Here is a 17,472-nt window from a genome sequence, read left to right as displayed (position 1 = left end):
AATTAAGGAATGTTTTTAATGAACGATATTAGTAGTTACCAGTTCATCGAAGGATTGAAGAACATACGTAGTGAAAGATAAGAGTGGTTAGCACTTTCATGATCAGAGAATTAAGGAACTCCTTAGTGAAAGATAATAGCAGTTCATAGTTCCATTGTTGAAGGATCAAAGAATATCCCTAGTAAAAGATAAAAGAAGTTACTAGTTCCATCTTCGAACAGAAAGTTAACATATGTCACAGGAAATTTTGTAAATCTCATAAAAGAACTTGCCGAAGAATGGGGTACAAAAATAAGTCAGCAGCTTAAATGACGAGTTAATTTCCTATCTGATACCATACAAAATGAAATCCTAGAGGCACATGCTCATAACATGAGATCACAAAAAAGTTGAAGATTCCATGTTTATTAATGTTATATGTGATTGCTCTGGCATGGAACGAGAATCAGTTATTGTCATTATGTTTCTGAAAACCAGAATGTCCATGAAGATTTTCTCAGCTTTTATAATTCTCCTGACTACACTTTGGATACACTGACTAAAGTTAGTTTTGGATAATTTTGTTGCCTAAACATTTCTGAGCTCAAAATTATGCTGTTTTTGCTTTTGATGGTGCATTACTATGAGCAGAAACATTTCAGACATACAAAATAGATTAAAATACATGTTTCCCTGGTACATATTTTGTACACTGTAAAAACCACTCTCTCAGTCTTGTCCTCTAAGAAGTTGGGCCTACGGTTGCCCTGGTCACTGATGCATTGAACTTTGTTCACCAATGCACCATTCTTCTGAAAGCACTACAAACGAGCCTTTGTGATGAGAATGTTGTCATGCTGCAAGCTTGTGTCTTGCATCAAGCTAGAAAATGTTCAGCACACTTTGCTGTTTGAAGACCTGACTCTGTACCACAACCACACAATGCCGTCTGACACACTGTGCTGACTGTCTCCTAGTCACCTTGCATTACCTTAGGTGAATGAACACTCATAGAGTAGTAAAGAATTCTAGAGTATCATTAGGTACAAAGCAGCCTCAGTAGTATTGCTGTAACAATAAAATGCACCTGGTACACTCTGTAAAATGTTTGGTGAATATGCAGATAAACATGGAATTGAGAAAACTCTTTAGCCTCGTATGATGAATTTCTCTAGTGCTGCTGCCATAATAAAATATGACAGAGCACTCTGTAAAGTGGATGGTAACAGCAGTACAAACCAAGCAAATATCAGTTACAAGCAAGATGGTGACTTCTGATCGGGAGGAAAATATCACTAAATAAGAACTTACTGAGATTATGACATGTGTAAAGCATGCTAACTCTAAAGCAGTAGTTAATTTTTTATTACAATGATACTGGTGGTAACATTTATGTATACATATATATACATAAACTTTTGCATACATACATGTGTGCGTGTGTGTGTGTGTGTGTGTATGTGTGTATATATATATGTATGTATGTATGTACGTGTGTGTGTATGTATGTATGTATGTATGTATATCTATGCATGTATATATACATACACACAAATACATGCCATAATCTTCAGTATTGGTTTTTTTCTACTGCATTTTTCCATGCTGGCATAGATTCGGTGTATTAGGTGTTTTTGTATTTATATATATATTTATATGGGAGAATATACAAAAAATAACAACAGACGAGGACAGGTGGTGTAAATAACAAAAGTATATATTAGTATGACGCTCGGGAATACGGAAAGTCTTTGACGTTTCGAGCTACGCTCTTCAACAGAAAGAATACGGAGACAAGGAGAAAAACACGGAGAAAAAAAATTGAATAGTGTTCAGTCAACGGTCAATCATAATAATGGCCGATCATAACAATGGCTGACCGGAAGTTAGAAATTCTTATTTCAGGAGAGCTAAGAAAGGGGGAGATAACAAACGGTGATCGGGAACGAGGGGCTGTGTGTGGGAGGTAGACTGCTGGTGATCTTGACGTATGTAGTGTGAAAATGGGGGAAGGGAGAAAGGGAGAAAGTAGTTGGTCAGTTGTAGTGTGTGCATGGTGTGATGCGAGGGTATTGGTGTGGTGTGATGTGAGGGTGTTGGGAGGTGGGGAAGGCATGGGTGGAGTGTGGGGTAGAGGTAGGGGTCTGTGGGTAGGGTGGGGTATGTGGGTAGGGGTGGGGTATGTGGGTAGGGGTGGGTGGTGGGTGTAAGGAATTGGATGGGGTGGAGTGGGAAGGTAGAGTAGGAGTGTGTTGGGGTGTGGTGGGATGAGCTTATGAGGGGGTGTTGACGAGGAGGGAGAAGGGGAAGGTGGATGTAAGAGAGGGGGAAGATGGGTATGGGAGGGGAGAGGAAGAGAGGAGAGAGGGTGGGTATAAGAGAGGGAAGGGGATGGAGAGAGGGGGAAGGTGGGTATGGGGGGAGAAAGAGGGGAAGGTGGGTATGGGGGAGAAAGAGAGGAAGAGAAAGAGAGGAAGAGAAAGAGAGTGAGAGAGAGGAAGAGAAAGAGAGTGAGAGAGAGGGAAGAGGGGTATGGGGGGGAGAAAGAAAGGAAGAGAAAGAGAGGGGAAGAGAGTGAAAGAGTAAGGGTGAGAGAGTAAGAGAGTAAGAGTGTAGAGAGTAAGAGTGAGAGAGGGGGGAGTACGAGAGAAGAGAGTGAGAGAGAGTAAGAGAGAGGAGAGAAAGAGTAGGGGTGAAGAGAAGTGGGAGTGGAGAGAAGTATGAAGAGAGGTGAAGAGACGTACAAAGAAGTAGGAGTCGGAGCAGGAGGTACATATATATATATATATATATATATACATATACATACATATATATACATACATACATATATATATATATATACATACATATATATATATATATATACATACATATATATATATATACATACATATATATATATACATACATATATATATATACATACATATATATATATACATACATATATATATACATATATATATATATATATATATATATATATATATATATATATATATATATATACATACATACATATATATATATATATATATATACACATACATACATACATATATATATATATATATATATATACACATACATACATACATATATATATATATATATATATATATATATATATATATATATATATACATACATGCAGACAGACACGTATACAACTTGGCACCATCAGCATCAGACGTGCAGGCATAGATGACCATTTAAAATTCCTCTTTGAATATTTTCTTCTAGAATTATGCTAACTCTTAAGCCTAAATCCGTAACTGAATTATTTCTTCAATTATGAATAAGGGAAACACCTGTTACTTGCCAATATAATGTTACACAAACCAGATTTAAAAAAAAATTAGACTTTATACCAAGTGGATTTCTGTTAGAAAGATTATGGCTGAAACTAATAACACCACTGTTATAAGCAGTACTACAGCACCATTTCAGAAGATATAAGTACTCTTCTCATTTTACCTGTACTTTACAACTAAACATTCAAAAACCCTGTCCTAGAATAAATATAGACAATCTACCTGTTATTGAATATGTACACAAACATCAGCACAAAGAATATTGTGAAATATTCTCATCAAAACATCTGTCAAGTGTTAACATAACAGGCCAGATATTGTTGTTTGGGACATTCATGAAAAAATATGCAGCATAAAAGAGGTCAGCTGTCTTACTGATGCGAATATCTCTTTGAAAATCAAAACTAAAAGAGGATAACTACAGACAAGTGCATCAAAAACTCCAGCTTCTTTATCCAGATTAGAAATTCACATTTATACCAATAATAATTGGTGTGCTTGGGTTTGAGACTTAATACCTGATTGACAATCCGGATAAGACTGGGTTTTCAGAAAAAGAAATTACCCAGGTAATTTGCACATTACAAAATCAATCTGTAACTGGAACAGTAAAAATATGCAAGACATTTTCAAATCTAAAATGTAAATTTGTTTTTGTTATCTACAGGCCAATGACAGAGCTTTCTATCTTTGTTAGATATCTTCAGAGGCCGATTTCAAATAATTAAAACCGGAAGGAACACACACACATACACACACACACACACACACACACACACACACACTATACACACACATCGTCATCATCATCATTATTATCTCCACCACCATCACCATCATCATTTCACATCCCCTTTTCTACACTTCCATGAGTCAAATGGAATTTGCTTAAGCAGATTTTCTGCAGAAGACAGTACATGAACAAGCTCTTGTATGCTACTGGTGCTCATCTACAACTATCACATGATTTCTGGTCAAGGTTATCTGCACACACATATACAGACACATACCCACACACCACACACATATGCATACATACATTTATCACTGGATGCCCTTTAAGTATATAGTTGCATGTCTAGACATGCAACTATATGCATGAGAATACATACATAAAACAAAACATAAAAATTTGTTCATGCACTGACTGCAAATATTGCACACATACACACGTATATGGAATAATATCCTGTTGATGTTGTAAAAATTCCAATAAAGGAGCCTTGGATTTAGGTCAGAAACCAACTCTTTCTCTATTGGCAAGAAATCTTGAAAGAAAACTGAATAATGACATACATACATACATACACATAAATATACACACACATATACACACCTTAAAAAAGGCTGCCCTGAAATAAACGTAGAAAATCCCTCTGTTATGGAATATGTTCATAAACACCAACTCAAGGAATACTGGTGGAATATTCCCATCAAAACTTCTGTCAAATGAAAACATAACAGGCCAGATATTGTTGTTTGGGACAGAGGGGCAAAAGTATATACCATCATAGAAGTCAGCTGCCCTGCAGATATAAATACCTCTTTGAAAATCAAAGGAAAAGAGGATATCTATGGACAACTGCTTTGAAACCTCCAGCTTCTATATCCAGATTATGACTTCATATCCATACCAATAATAATTGGAGCACTAGGTTTTGTTAGTAAATGCTTAAAGGAGAAGCTGGATAAACTAGGATTTTCAGAAAGAGAAATTGACTGGCTAATTCATACATTACAAGTGTAATCTGTGAGTGGAACAGTAAAAATATGCAAGACTTTTCTCAAGTTACAAATGTGAATTTGTCTGTGTTAACTACATCCCAAAGATGGAGCCTTGTATCTTTGTTGGAAACCAGCTCCCTCCTCAATGGAAGATTTATAATAATTAAAAAACAGAAGAGACATACATACATTCATACATACATAAATACATACAGACAGACAGACAGACAGACAAACATACATATGGGTAAGTACCCAAATGAAAGAAAAGAGTGCTCAATATCTTTCACGGAGTTCAAATGTTTGTATCAATAGCTTTGAATTGTTTGAGGTTTCACAAATAAAAAAGAATTGTTGATTTTCTGGATACTTAGTTATGAATGATGAAGCAACACAGCTTATCAAATAGGGCTGCTGTTTTTAGGGCAACTGCTCTTGCCCATTGTACAAAAATTACCTCTAAATCATTAGCCATTAGTGGAATTCAGCTGCCAATGAGTGACTGATTACCATCACGTTATCCTAACCAACTAATTGCAATTGAGTCTCACTAAGATTTAAGTGTCTATATAATCATAGTTATTAAATGTTTTTATCAACAATTTAACTCAAAATTGTATTACTTGAAGTTTTATAAAGGCTAATCGTCATTGGCTGGTTTGGATCACATGACAGAAGTGGTGTCATGTTAGTGACCAACCTCTACTAACTGCTTTTAAAATTGAATTATTTTTATAATTTTTTTAGCATCTGGGAAATTTCAAGCAATGTTATTCTGAGATAAGTTGTTAATACAAATATTTAAACACCATCAAATGTTTTTTGAGTACTCATTTCTTTCATTGTACTCTCATTAGTAAAACTTGTTGATTGCTATCTAACAATGGAGAACAAATGGCTAAAGCTGGAGGGCTAACAACTTTTATATTCACTGAAGAGCATTGAGATCCCATCAAGGAAGCTTCACATGCCATACCTTATTGAAGAGGAAGAAGTTGTGATTAAGAAATTGCACTGGGAGGCTTTACTTCTGCATGAACATGATTGCAGTATTTTCTGCAGATAAATTTCACTTCAAATCATAAAAGTGCTCCCCCACTTTAGATAAAAGACCTCAAGAATTTCAAAGCTGACTTAATTAACCTGTTTAAAAAGGTAAGATTTCTGCACTGCTCCAACAATTTTCTGATTCATTTTTATAATTTTTTTATCTATTACATAGTACCTTTCAAACAATCTGCTACATTTTTAATGATAAAAGAAAAGACATGATAAAAGGAAAGCATGGCAAAATGCAACAGAGCACATTATCAATACATACAAGAAAACTAATAGTGCAAAATACAATTTAAGCACTTAATAAAAGGAGCTAGTCACACTATTAAAGACCTTATGAAATGCTTCACTAGTCGATCTCCACAAATATGTTTTCCTTTCCAACCCTTCAAAAAGTAAAGTAGGTAGAGTCAGATTTGGGATCATAATGTCTAGTGTATTAATTCAATAGAAATAGTGTCATAATATTAAGAACAAAGTAACCTGCAGATTCATTCAATTTGATATCATAGATTTCCATCTTTCTGTACCAAACTCGTGTTTCTTGTAAGCCCTGGATTTTGGGAGCCAATTTACTAGTATTAGTGGCTTCAATACAAAAGTAATCACGAATGCTAGGAGGTCATTCTTATATCATAATGACTCCTAATGGTTCCAAACAGAAAGTAACCAACTATTGAGCCTTTTTATAGGCAGTTATGATGAAGTTGAGGTCTCAGATTTTGTTAGCATATTTATCTTAGATGCTCTAGGATAAATATTCATTTTCTCACTGGTTAGGGTTGTACAGATATGACAGCCTGAAAATTTCAAGTAATATGAATAGTCACGCTATGGATAGATTAAAAATAAAAAAAGAGGTCAATAGCAATCATCAGAAAGTTTGGTTTAATTATGACCATCACAAACAGTATAACCACAGTCAAACTTCTTGGACATTACTTTAGACTTCAAGACTGGCATATACTACCACGATAGAAAACTCATTATTCCAATTTCCTAACTTATTTATAATTAGGGATTTAGTAACCTGTTTTACAAAAAATATATCTAATCTGTCTTCATATACAAATGTCTTCAACATTGCTGCAATCCACTAAAATGAAGCAAAGTGAGGTGTAGCTTTAGTGAGTACTTGATGTATCTGAAGGTTCCCCTCATTCTCAATCCCAAAGAGAATAAGTCAGAGTAATCTTACTTATTCTTCAATCTTCCATCCAACCTTCATAAATATAATTTGGAACTTTCACCAGCAAGAACACATAAATTCCACAAGCATTGTAGTACACATAATGTCAAGGTGAGTTAATTTCATTTAGACAACAACTCTTTCAGCATCTCATGCTATAACAGAAAATAAAAAACATATACCAATGCAAACTTCATTTCAGGCACCCATTTACAACTTCCCGACCAAATCATCTGTTCATAGAGAGGATTTTGTTTTTCTAAGACAATGGTCTATAGATTAGCTACTTTCCAACCAGATGATATTCCAAGAGACTATATGAAACTTTTTGTATGCAACAAATCTAAGTGAAGGTTTATTCAACATAAAAATTCTTTCACAAATATGGACAATGAAAACTTCACCTCCACATTTCATTTTGTTGGAGACTCTGAGACCATATAATTACTTTCTACAGTATAACCTGGAGCATTTTAATAACTCTACCTAAGTATGTTGCTGTCATGTGTATCTCTACAACAAACTTCTTATATTTCAAAAGTCAACTGTGTCCTCTAACAAGACTCTTCACTGGCTACTGTTTAGCCATTAAATGTATGTTAACATCTTTCTATAAACTTAACACCTCATATTGCTGCACCATGTTCTATATATTAACAGAGAAATTGAACTATCATAACAGAGAAATTGAACTATCATAACAGAGAAATTGAACTATCATAACAGAGAAATTGAACTATCATAACATAGAAATTGAACTATCATAACAGAGAAATTGAACTATCATCATGCTTTACATTTTGATAGTAAGCCATTAGCTGCTAATTCTATTATACTAAATTTCCTATAATTTATATCACTGACAAGGGAAATGATTTCTACTCATCATGTTACAGTTGCTCACCATTCAGTATCAGATAGTAGCAACCACCATGTGATTCCAAACAAGCCAATAAGAATACAGTTCTCTCATCACCCAATGAACATCAGACGTATTTAGGAACTACAAATGCTACACAACTCAGAACTAAGTGCTCAAATGACCAGCCAAATATTTCTTTTCATCTGTAAAAATTTGAGTAATGCTGTTCTATGTCAAGCTGTTAATACAAATATTTCAGTGCTACTTTGACATGTGATCTACAATTTAAAGGGAGATTATATTTTAGTTTACTTTGCAATTTCTAAAAGCCTTTAAGCTGCTAGCTAAAGAATTTTACAATGTGATCAGTGACAAAATGAAGGCAGAAGAGGCTGTGTGGTAAGTAGCTTGCTTTCCAACCACATGGTTCCGGGTTCATTCCCACTACGTGGCACCTTGGGCAAGTGTCTTCTACTATAGCCTCGGGCCCACCAAAGCCTTGTGAGTGGATTTGGTAGACGGAAACTGAAAGAAGCTCGTCGTATATATGTATATATATATATATACATATATATATATGTATGTGTGTATATGTGCTTGTGTGTCTGTGTTTTCCCCCTCAACATCGCTTGACAACTGATGGTGGTGTGTTTACGTCCCCGTAACTTAGCGGTTCGGCAAAAGAGACCGATAGAATAAGTACTAGGCATCTAAAGGATAAGTCCTGGGGTCGATATTCTCGACTAAAGGCGGTGCTCCAGCATGGCCGCAGTCAAATGACTGAAACAAGTAAAAGAGTAAAAGAGAGAGTTTTAGATCATGAAGAAAATGTTGTACCACATCATTGGTGTGGTGGAGAAATGAAGGAAGCTCAAAGTGAAGGGAAAAACTGAAATTTTGTCAACTTTATGTTGCAAAACTTGCGGATGCTTTATAAGTGGCACCTGAACTGACAGGGTCACTAAGTAACCTGCAAGACAAAAATCTCTGTGTGTGTATGTGAGTGTGTGTGCGTGTGTGTGTGTGTGTGTGTGTGTGTGTATGTGTGTGTGTGCGTGTGTGTGTGTGTATGTGTGTGTGTGCGTGTATGTGTGTGTGTATGTGTGTGTGTGCGTGTGTGTGTGCATGGTTGAGAAGTTTTCTTCCCAACCACCTGGCTCCAGGTTTCATCCCACTGCATGGCACCTTGAGCAAGTGTCTTCTACTATAGTAGCCTTGTGAGTGTATTCAGTAGATGGAAACTGAAAGGACTCCTGGGTAAAGGTGCATGGCACAGTGATGAGGGTGGTGTAATCATGCTCCGCAATTACTTTGACACCTGTGCAGCTTTACAGACAATGTAGATTTAATGGAAGGTGAGATCTTATGTGAACATAAAAATTTGAGCACCATATCCAGAGCATCTGAGGTCATTCAGCAAGAAATTGCAGAAGCCCCATCCATTGTTTAATGCAGGATTAATTCAAAACAATGAGAATAAGTAAGCATTACCTTCGACAGAATAATCTGTTTGCTAAAGAGTTAAAGATCTTTTCTGCCATTCGTGTGGTAAGATTTTACTTGTAAGTACTTTGTATTCAATAATTTTTCATTGTTTCATGATGAGAATTTAAAGTTTTGCTTTCATACTTATGGATTTGTAACATTTTCTTCATATAAAACTCCATCCTCATTTGTGATTCAACCAATAAAAAATCCATAATTTCAGGAGACCATAGGTACACAGCAAGGGGCACAGCTTTTTCCCTTCCTCTTTCCAAATCATCAACCAACCTTACAATTTGTACTCACTCTCCTTCCCCCCTCTCCCTTCTCTCTCTTCCTCACTTTCTGATGTTATTTAACTACTCCTTTAATGTACTTCCTATATATATATATATATATATATATATATATATATATATATATCTTTCTTTACCAAGCATTTTGTGATTGCATATCACAATTGTACAAGAAGCTATACATGCAATATTTTCATTTAATCAATCATTTGGTTTAATTTTACAAGTAGTAAATTTTTTCCTGTACATGTTGTATATTGTTCCTAGATTTTCATGTTAGAAAGTCAACAAATATATCATTGCCAAAATATTCGGAAGTAACATTATCCTTTGAGCTAGACTCACGTTTTTCATACTGCATTAGCAACAAGTGGTTGGATTAAAATGATAATTACAGTGTCTTTTGCAGCATTAGCATAATATATGTTTACCTGATTAAACAGATAATTTAGATTATTTTTAATAATACTTAATAACAATGCATAATGCATTTAGCAGTGTTATGGTATTGCAGTGTAACACTGGGAGACTGTGACACTGTGACATTGTCAAAGTATGTGACGATCTATATTAACTTATTCAATTAATCTGTTCAAATGCTAGGGAGACTGTCACAGTATAACACTGGGACACCGTGACACTGTCAAAGTGTGACTGTCTATATTAACTCATTCAATTAATCTATTTTAATCCTAAGGAAATTGTGTGTCAGTGAAATTGTGTCCAATGACAGTGTCCCGATGTGAGTGTTTTGGTGTGACTATGTTTTGGTTATCACAGAGTGACTGTGTTCTAGGATGAATACATTACAGTGTGACATTGTGATTGTATCCCAGTGTGATTGTCATGATGGAAGTGTGTCATAATGTAGCAGTCACATAGTATGGCAACATTTCCACATCACAACAGTGGACCGAATTCAATGTTTGAAGCCTTATACAAGTTTTAATTTAAAGTAAGTTTTTAAAGCTATTTTAGATTAAAATTTGTATAGTGCTTCACATATTGAATTCAGTCAATCATTGTGATGTGGAAACATTGACACACTGACAAGATGTTACAATGTGATACAGTCACACTGGTGCACAGTATCATTGTGACAGTAAAAGTCACACTGAGATACAGTCACATTATCACACTGTTATGCATTCATGTTCCAGTACAGTTACATAGGAACACAGTCACACTATGACACCAAAACTGAGTCACACTAAAAACACTGTTACACTGTGACACTGTCAATGGATACAGTCATACCGAGACAGTTTCCCTGAAATTAAAAGGAATTAATTAATATGATAATTAATTGAATAGGTTAACACAACAATGACACAAGTCAATGTGTTCAAGTGTGACATTGTGACACCATCATCATCATCATCATCATCATCATCGTTTAACGTCCGCTTTCCATGCTAGCATGGGTTGGACGATTTGACTGAGGACTGGTGAAACCGGATGGCAACACCAGGCTCCAGTCTGATTTGGCAGAGTTTCTACAGCTGGATGCCCTTCCTAACGCCAACCACTGGAAATTCCATGATGCAGTATTATTAAGGATAATCGAAATTAATTGTTACATCAAAGTAAATGCATATCATACTGATGCTGCAAAAGAATAGCATGACATTCAGACTCAACTGATCCAAGTTCACCACCACCACCACCACCACTAAAACCACCACCACTGCCACCGCCGCCGCCGCCACCACCACCACCACTATCAATCTGAGGGAGATTTCGATGCTACTTCAAACAAGTCAAATAATTCTATGGAGGCTCTCTCAAACAGATGTTTATGGACAATCAAAAATTATTTGTTGAGAAACTGGAATTCTCAGAATGGGTTGGCATAGCATTATCATTGTTATTATTATTGTTGTTGTTGTTGTTGCTTAACCCCTGGCATACCCTGATCAGGTAGATACATGATCAAAGTCATACATTTTTGTGATAATCCTATTTGTTTCTCAAAGTATAATGTTCTCTGGACTATATTTTCCAATTTGTACTTTCTTTTTCAAATGGTAGGTTATGATTTAAGAGAGATTTGGTTGCTATTTCTAAAAGGTCAAGTAAAGATTCCCAGCTAAATCAGTGTCACTGCTGTCAGATTTTAATGTTTTCTTTTTGATAGCTTACTTAAACATTTTCTCATCTTGTGTATCACATGTGATTCATAGGACATATCTTAACATATATTCCTGGCAACCATGCATCATATATGAAGCACATATTCAATTTTTCACAACCATCAGAGTAATTTGGGAAAGCTTTTATATTATGCAGAGCATAAGAAATGAGGGCAAACTCAAAGATTGAAAGCAACACATTGACATTTTGGACAATTATAATCATGAGAATGTTTTGGACAAGAAAAGAGTTAAAGGAGAAAGGGCAATGCCCAAGACCATTTTTCAGAGAATCCAAGATTGGTAAAAGTCAGGAAAGAAATTAAACTTGGATTGAAAACTTGATTCAAATGCTTGAAACAGGTGACTTCCTTTAAAGACACCAAAGGTTCAGGTGATGGTGTGAAAGTAAGCAGTTAATTAGTTCTACCTAGGAGCTATGAGGGGCAGGTTTCATGTGGCACATCACCAGTTCAGGGCCCTAAGAGCCTTGGAGGAGCCTGTGACTATCTAAAGGAACCTGCCTTAAAAAAAAAAAAAATAAAAGCTCAATGCCCTTGTATTTAAAGAGCCCTCTTCCTACCACACACATATGCACTGTAACAAGGTCTGAAAGTAGTTCTGTTCCACCTTGCTTAATTTCTCTGAGGCCATGAGTCTGCAACCCAAACACATGAAAAGGTTTTCCCATATGTGCTCTAGCATGGCCACACTCCAACAGGTAAAAGGACGGATGATAAACTTCTTAACAATGCCACCATAGCTTGATAATTCATTAGCAGGGAAAAAGATAGTATACCTAATCACATCAGCAATCTCTATTTGGTTACTCAACTCTAATGTTAATCATGACATTTTTGTTGTTAGAGATGCTTATAGTGTACTAATAGTTCATTTCTAGCATTGTCTATGAAAGTTTTCAGCAAGTGAACAATACCTAAAATCTGAGAGGCTAGGAAAAGCGAGTAAATGAGAGAGAGAGAGAGAGAGAGAGAGAGAGAGAGAGAGAGAGAGAGAGAGAGAGATTTATGAGAAAAGGAAATTAGAGAAAGAAATTTAAATAGATAAGGTAAGATGTCTACAATTTGAAATATAAATAAAATTAAAAAAAGGATTATCAAATTTAATGTTCCTTTATTTCGAGTGATTAGAATATATTCTAAAAGAAATAATAATGATAATGATGACAATAATAATAACAATAATAATAATAATAATGATAATAAAAATAGTAATGATTTCAAATGTTTGCCACAAGGACAGCTGGGGAGTGGGGGGATTAAGTCGATTATATCGACCCCAATGTTTCACTGGTACTTAATTTATCGACCCCAAAAAGATGAAAGGCAAAATTGACCTCAGTGGAATTTGAACTCAGAATGTATTGGCAGACGAAATACCGCTAAGCATTTCGCCTGGCATACTAATGATTCAGTCAGCACACTGCCTTAATAACAATAATAATAATAATAATAATAGTAAATAATAATAATAATCCTTTCTATTATAGGCACAGGGCCCAAAGTTTTGTGGGAGGGGACTAGTTGGTTACATCAACCCCAAAATTTTACTGGTACCTAATTTATCAACTCCGAAAGGATGAAAGGCAAAGTCAACCTCGGCAGAATGTAGCGACAGGCGAAATACCACTAAGCATTTCGTTCTGTGTGCTAACAACTCTGGCAGCTCGCCACCTTGATAATAATAATAATAATAATAGTAAATACTAGTAGAATGAATATTTTGGATAACAAGGTCATGGTTTCTTAAATATTCTGTAAAAAAAAAAGTTTCACCCACGGGAAGTTCAATGGATATGTGAAGTAAAAAGAAAAAGAAAAAAAAAAGAAAAACGAAGAAAGAAAAAAGAGAGAGAAAAAGGGAGAAGAAAAGAGCTCAGACTCATTGCTTAATGAATAGAATTTCGTTGAATGCAACTAGATGAAATCATAGGAGTCAGTAAATGCTTTGCATATCCATATCAACTGTTGCTGTCCTAATTTCAGTGTAGCCTCCCATGAATTCAGGAATGATGAATTAAAAATTACATATGTCTGTAATACAGAGGAAATCATTATAATGGTTTCTAAGGTGAGAGCAAAATCTTGTTGAGAAAATAGCTACAGTTACAATTGAATCTATCTGGCATTGTATTAAGATTTTTTTTAATGGAACAAGGGAGATAATTACACGTGCTGGTTAGTGTTCCTTCCCTTTGTTCTGTAGCCGAGCTGCATGTGATCTTTAAGACGGCGAACTGTAATAGAAATTATGGTTAATAGAAATACTGCCTATTATTTATGATATAGATTCCCTCCTTTACTTGCCTATTCCATCTTTTCCCTTTCAGTTTTCTTGGTCGAACCCATGTGTGTGTATATGGGTATGAATGTGTCTGTATGCATCTCTCCTTTTGTGTGTGTGTGTGTGTGTGTGTGTGTGTGTGTCTACAATTTGTCTTCTATCTATCCACGCGCGCACACACACACGCACATGTATGTGTGTGTGTACATACGTATGTAATGTGTGTGTATGTGTGCGTGTGTGTGTATGTATTTATGTATGTATATATATATATATATATACATACACACACACACACACACACACACATATATATATATATATATAAACTCATATACACACACATGTATAATACATACATACATACACAAAATGGATCATCCGTTCGCTTTAGTAATGAATGTTCTATTGTTTGATCATCTAAGCTATCTAATCATTGAATTAGTATGGAAATGGCTCAGTACTCTACAGACTTATGTAACATTAATGTAATGTTTAGGTGTATACATCTTTGTATGAGTGCATGTGTGTGTGAGTGTGCATATGTGTGTATGTGACAAAACCTATATGATAAATGTATTATGTTCACTTTCATAGAAATTTGTTCATATTGCAAAAGCAATACAAAAAAAAAGAAAAAATTGGAGGGAAAAGACATATAAATATTTTGTATATATCCAGCTTCTTTTTTACATGTTCATCAGTATGGGTTTGCATATATATTTCATATTTTATTATATGCTTTAGAAAGGTTGGTATGGATATGGCTAATATTGTAGTTCAAACTGATTTATTTCCTTTTTTGATATTTAGCTTAATTAAGGATATTTATGCATGTATGTATATATATATATATATAGCAGTGTTGGTGCTGACTAGCGCCCGCCATCACTTCAGTGATAACTATACTAGTTGCCTTTCAGTTGTAAATTGTGAATAGGCACAGGAGTGGCTGTGTGGTAAGTAACTTGCTTACCAACCACATGGTCCCGGGTTCAGTCCCACTGTGTGGCACCTTCCGCAAGCGTCTTCTACTATAGCCTCAGGCTGACCAAATCCTTGTGAGTGGATTTGGTAGACAGAAACTGGAAGACGCCCATCGTATGTGTATATATATATATATATATATATATATATATATATGTATGTATGTATGTATGTATGTGTGTGTGCGTCTGTTTGTCGCCCCAGCATCGCTTGACAACCGATGCTGGTATGTTTACGTCCCCGTAATCTAGCGGTTCGGCAAAAGAGGCCGATAAAATAAGTACTAGGCTTACAAAGAATAAGCTCTGGGGTCGATTTACTCGACTATAAAGCCGGTGCTCCAGTATGGCCGCAGACAAAATGACTGAAACAAGTAAAAGAGTAAAGAGTAAAAAGAGCCACCTTAATAATTTACATGTATGTATGTATTTATATATAATAATAATAAATAATATATATATATATATATATATATATATATATGCATATATAGATACAGGATGTCACCAACTGTGTAAACAACATGAAATACGTAAACAACGAGAGGAAAAATGGAAAATAGGACAAATAAACATAGAGAAATGACCTTTCATCAGTTGTTGAATGTCTAGCTATTCCATATCTATCTCTCTATCTCTCTCTCACTCTCTCTCTCTCTCTCTATATATATATATATACCCATGGAAAACGAACCTCTACCAACTTTTCTGCCTGTATATCTGTGAACACCTTTCAATGCAATGTATGCCAGAAGGTGTGCAAATCTGACAGACACCTCAACTCAAAAGACATTTTAAGATCCACAAAGATCAAAACTTATCTACAGCTCTTGGTGGTCCAAACCAGATATGCAATCTATGTTGGTGTCTATTCAAAACATTGTCTGGTTTAAAAAGCCATGATAGTTCTAAGGTGTAAGTACAGGATGTGGTCAAACTCTGTATAAAGAGTAGACAACGACTATATATATATATATATATATATATATATATATGTTTATTTATGTATATATGAAGGAATCTCCCGTCATTAGATGTTGTATGAGGGTTCAACAATTTCTTACTGAACAACCACACAGATGATTTGTCTGTAGTGATCAAGTAGTGTTCAGTATGTTGGCGACAAGAATTTCTATCAAAGAGACTTGGTTAAACAAAGTTGTACATCATCTCCCTCTTTCTCTCACAGACCCACTCCTTCTCTCTCTTATTATTACTCCCACTGCCACCATCAACACTACTACTTTTAATGAAATATCATTAACTCTCCCTAAATTTCTGGTACCAAGCCTTTCCCTTGAATAACATCAGTGGTGTAGCGTGGTGTGAAGAGGAGAGGCTGGTATGCATGGGCAACTGTTGGTCTTCCATAAACAAACTTGCCTGCGCTTGTGCCTCGGAGGGGAACTTTCTAAGTGTAATTTCATGGTCATTCATGACCAAAAGAGGCTTTTACCCTTTTATACACACACACACATACACACACACACACACACACACACACACACACACACACACACACACACACACACATAAGGAGAGAGACATACATACATACATACACAAACGTATATGTAGATAGACAGATAGAGAAAGGTATAGGTGTTAGACAGATAGAGAGTGAGAGTGAGAGAGAGTAAACTATCATTCAGGATTTGATTCAGTTTTTAATTAATCAGTTCTATTTTCATGATGCATCTCACAGAAGAACATGTTATACTATAATGCATGTAGCATGTTAATCTTAAAATCGCTATGGTACAGTAATGGTAAGTTATCTTTGCAAAATGACATTTAAGCTAGAGATACAGAGATATACTGTTGTTGTTTCTGTTGGCTTTTTTTTTTCTTTGCTTCAAAATTTTTTTTACCTTTTACTTTTTAAGCCATTTATTTTATTCCTGTTTTCTGTATTTTATTCCTGTATTATGTGTCCCCCAAATGAATCAGAGTAGTAGGCAAAGTATCAATATAATTTAAGAAGTATCAATGTAATCTGATAGTGTTTAGATGTGCATAATTTTTTTTTTTTTCTGTTTTATTGGCTATATTTTATATCGTGCATTTTAGCTTTAATTAATTTTTATGAAAAATTTCAACCAGTAAATTTTTAACAAGGCAAATTCAGAGGAAATTCTCTA

The 17,472-nt window shown here is 35.2% G+C and overlaps 1 protein-coding gene across 1 annotated transcript in view; it reads left to right on the top strand.

Moving 5' to 3' along the window:
• LOC149132702 (protocadherin beta-15-like) overlaps positions 1-17,472 on the top strand; it is a 105,415-nt gene that overhangs the window by 34,313 nt on the left and 53,630 nt on the right. The gene's annotated exons all lie outside the window — the stretch shown is intronic.

The sequence above is a fragment of the Octopus bimaculoides genome, chromosome 14, assembly GCF_046866305.1.
Source record: "Octopus bimaculoides isolate indiv1 chromosome 14, ASM4686630v1, whole genome shotgun sequence".
NCBI lineage: Eukaryota > Metazoa > Mollusca > Cephalopoda > Octopoda > Octopodidae > Octopus > Octopus bimaculoides.
This window is presented reverse-complemented; position numbering and strand designations above follow the sequence as displayed.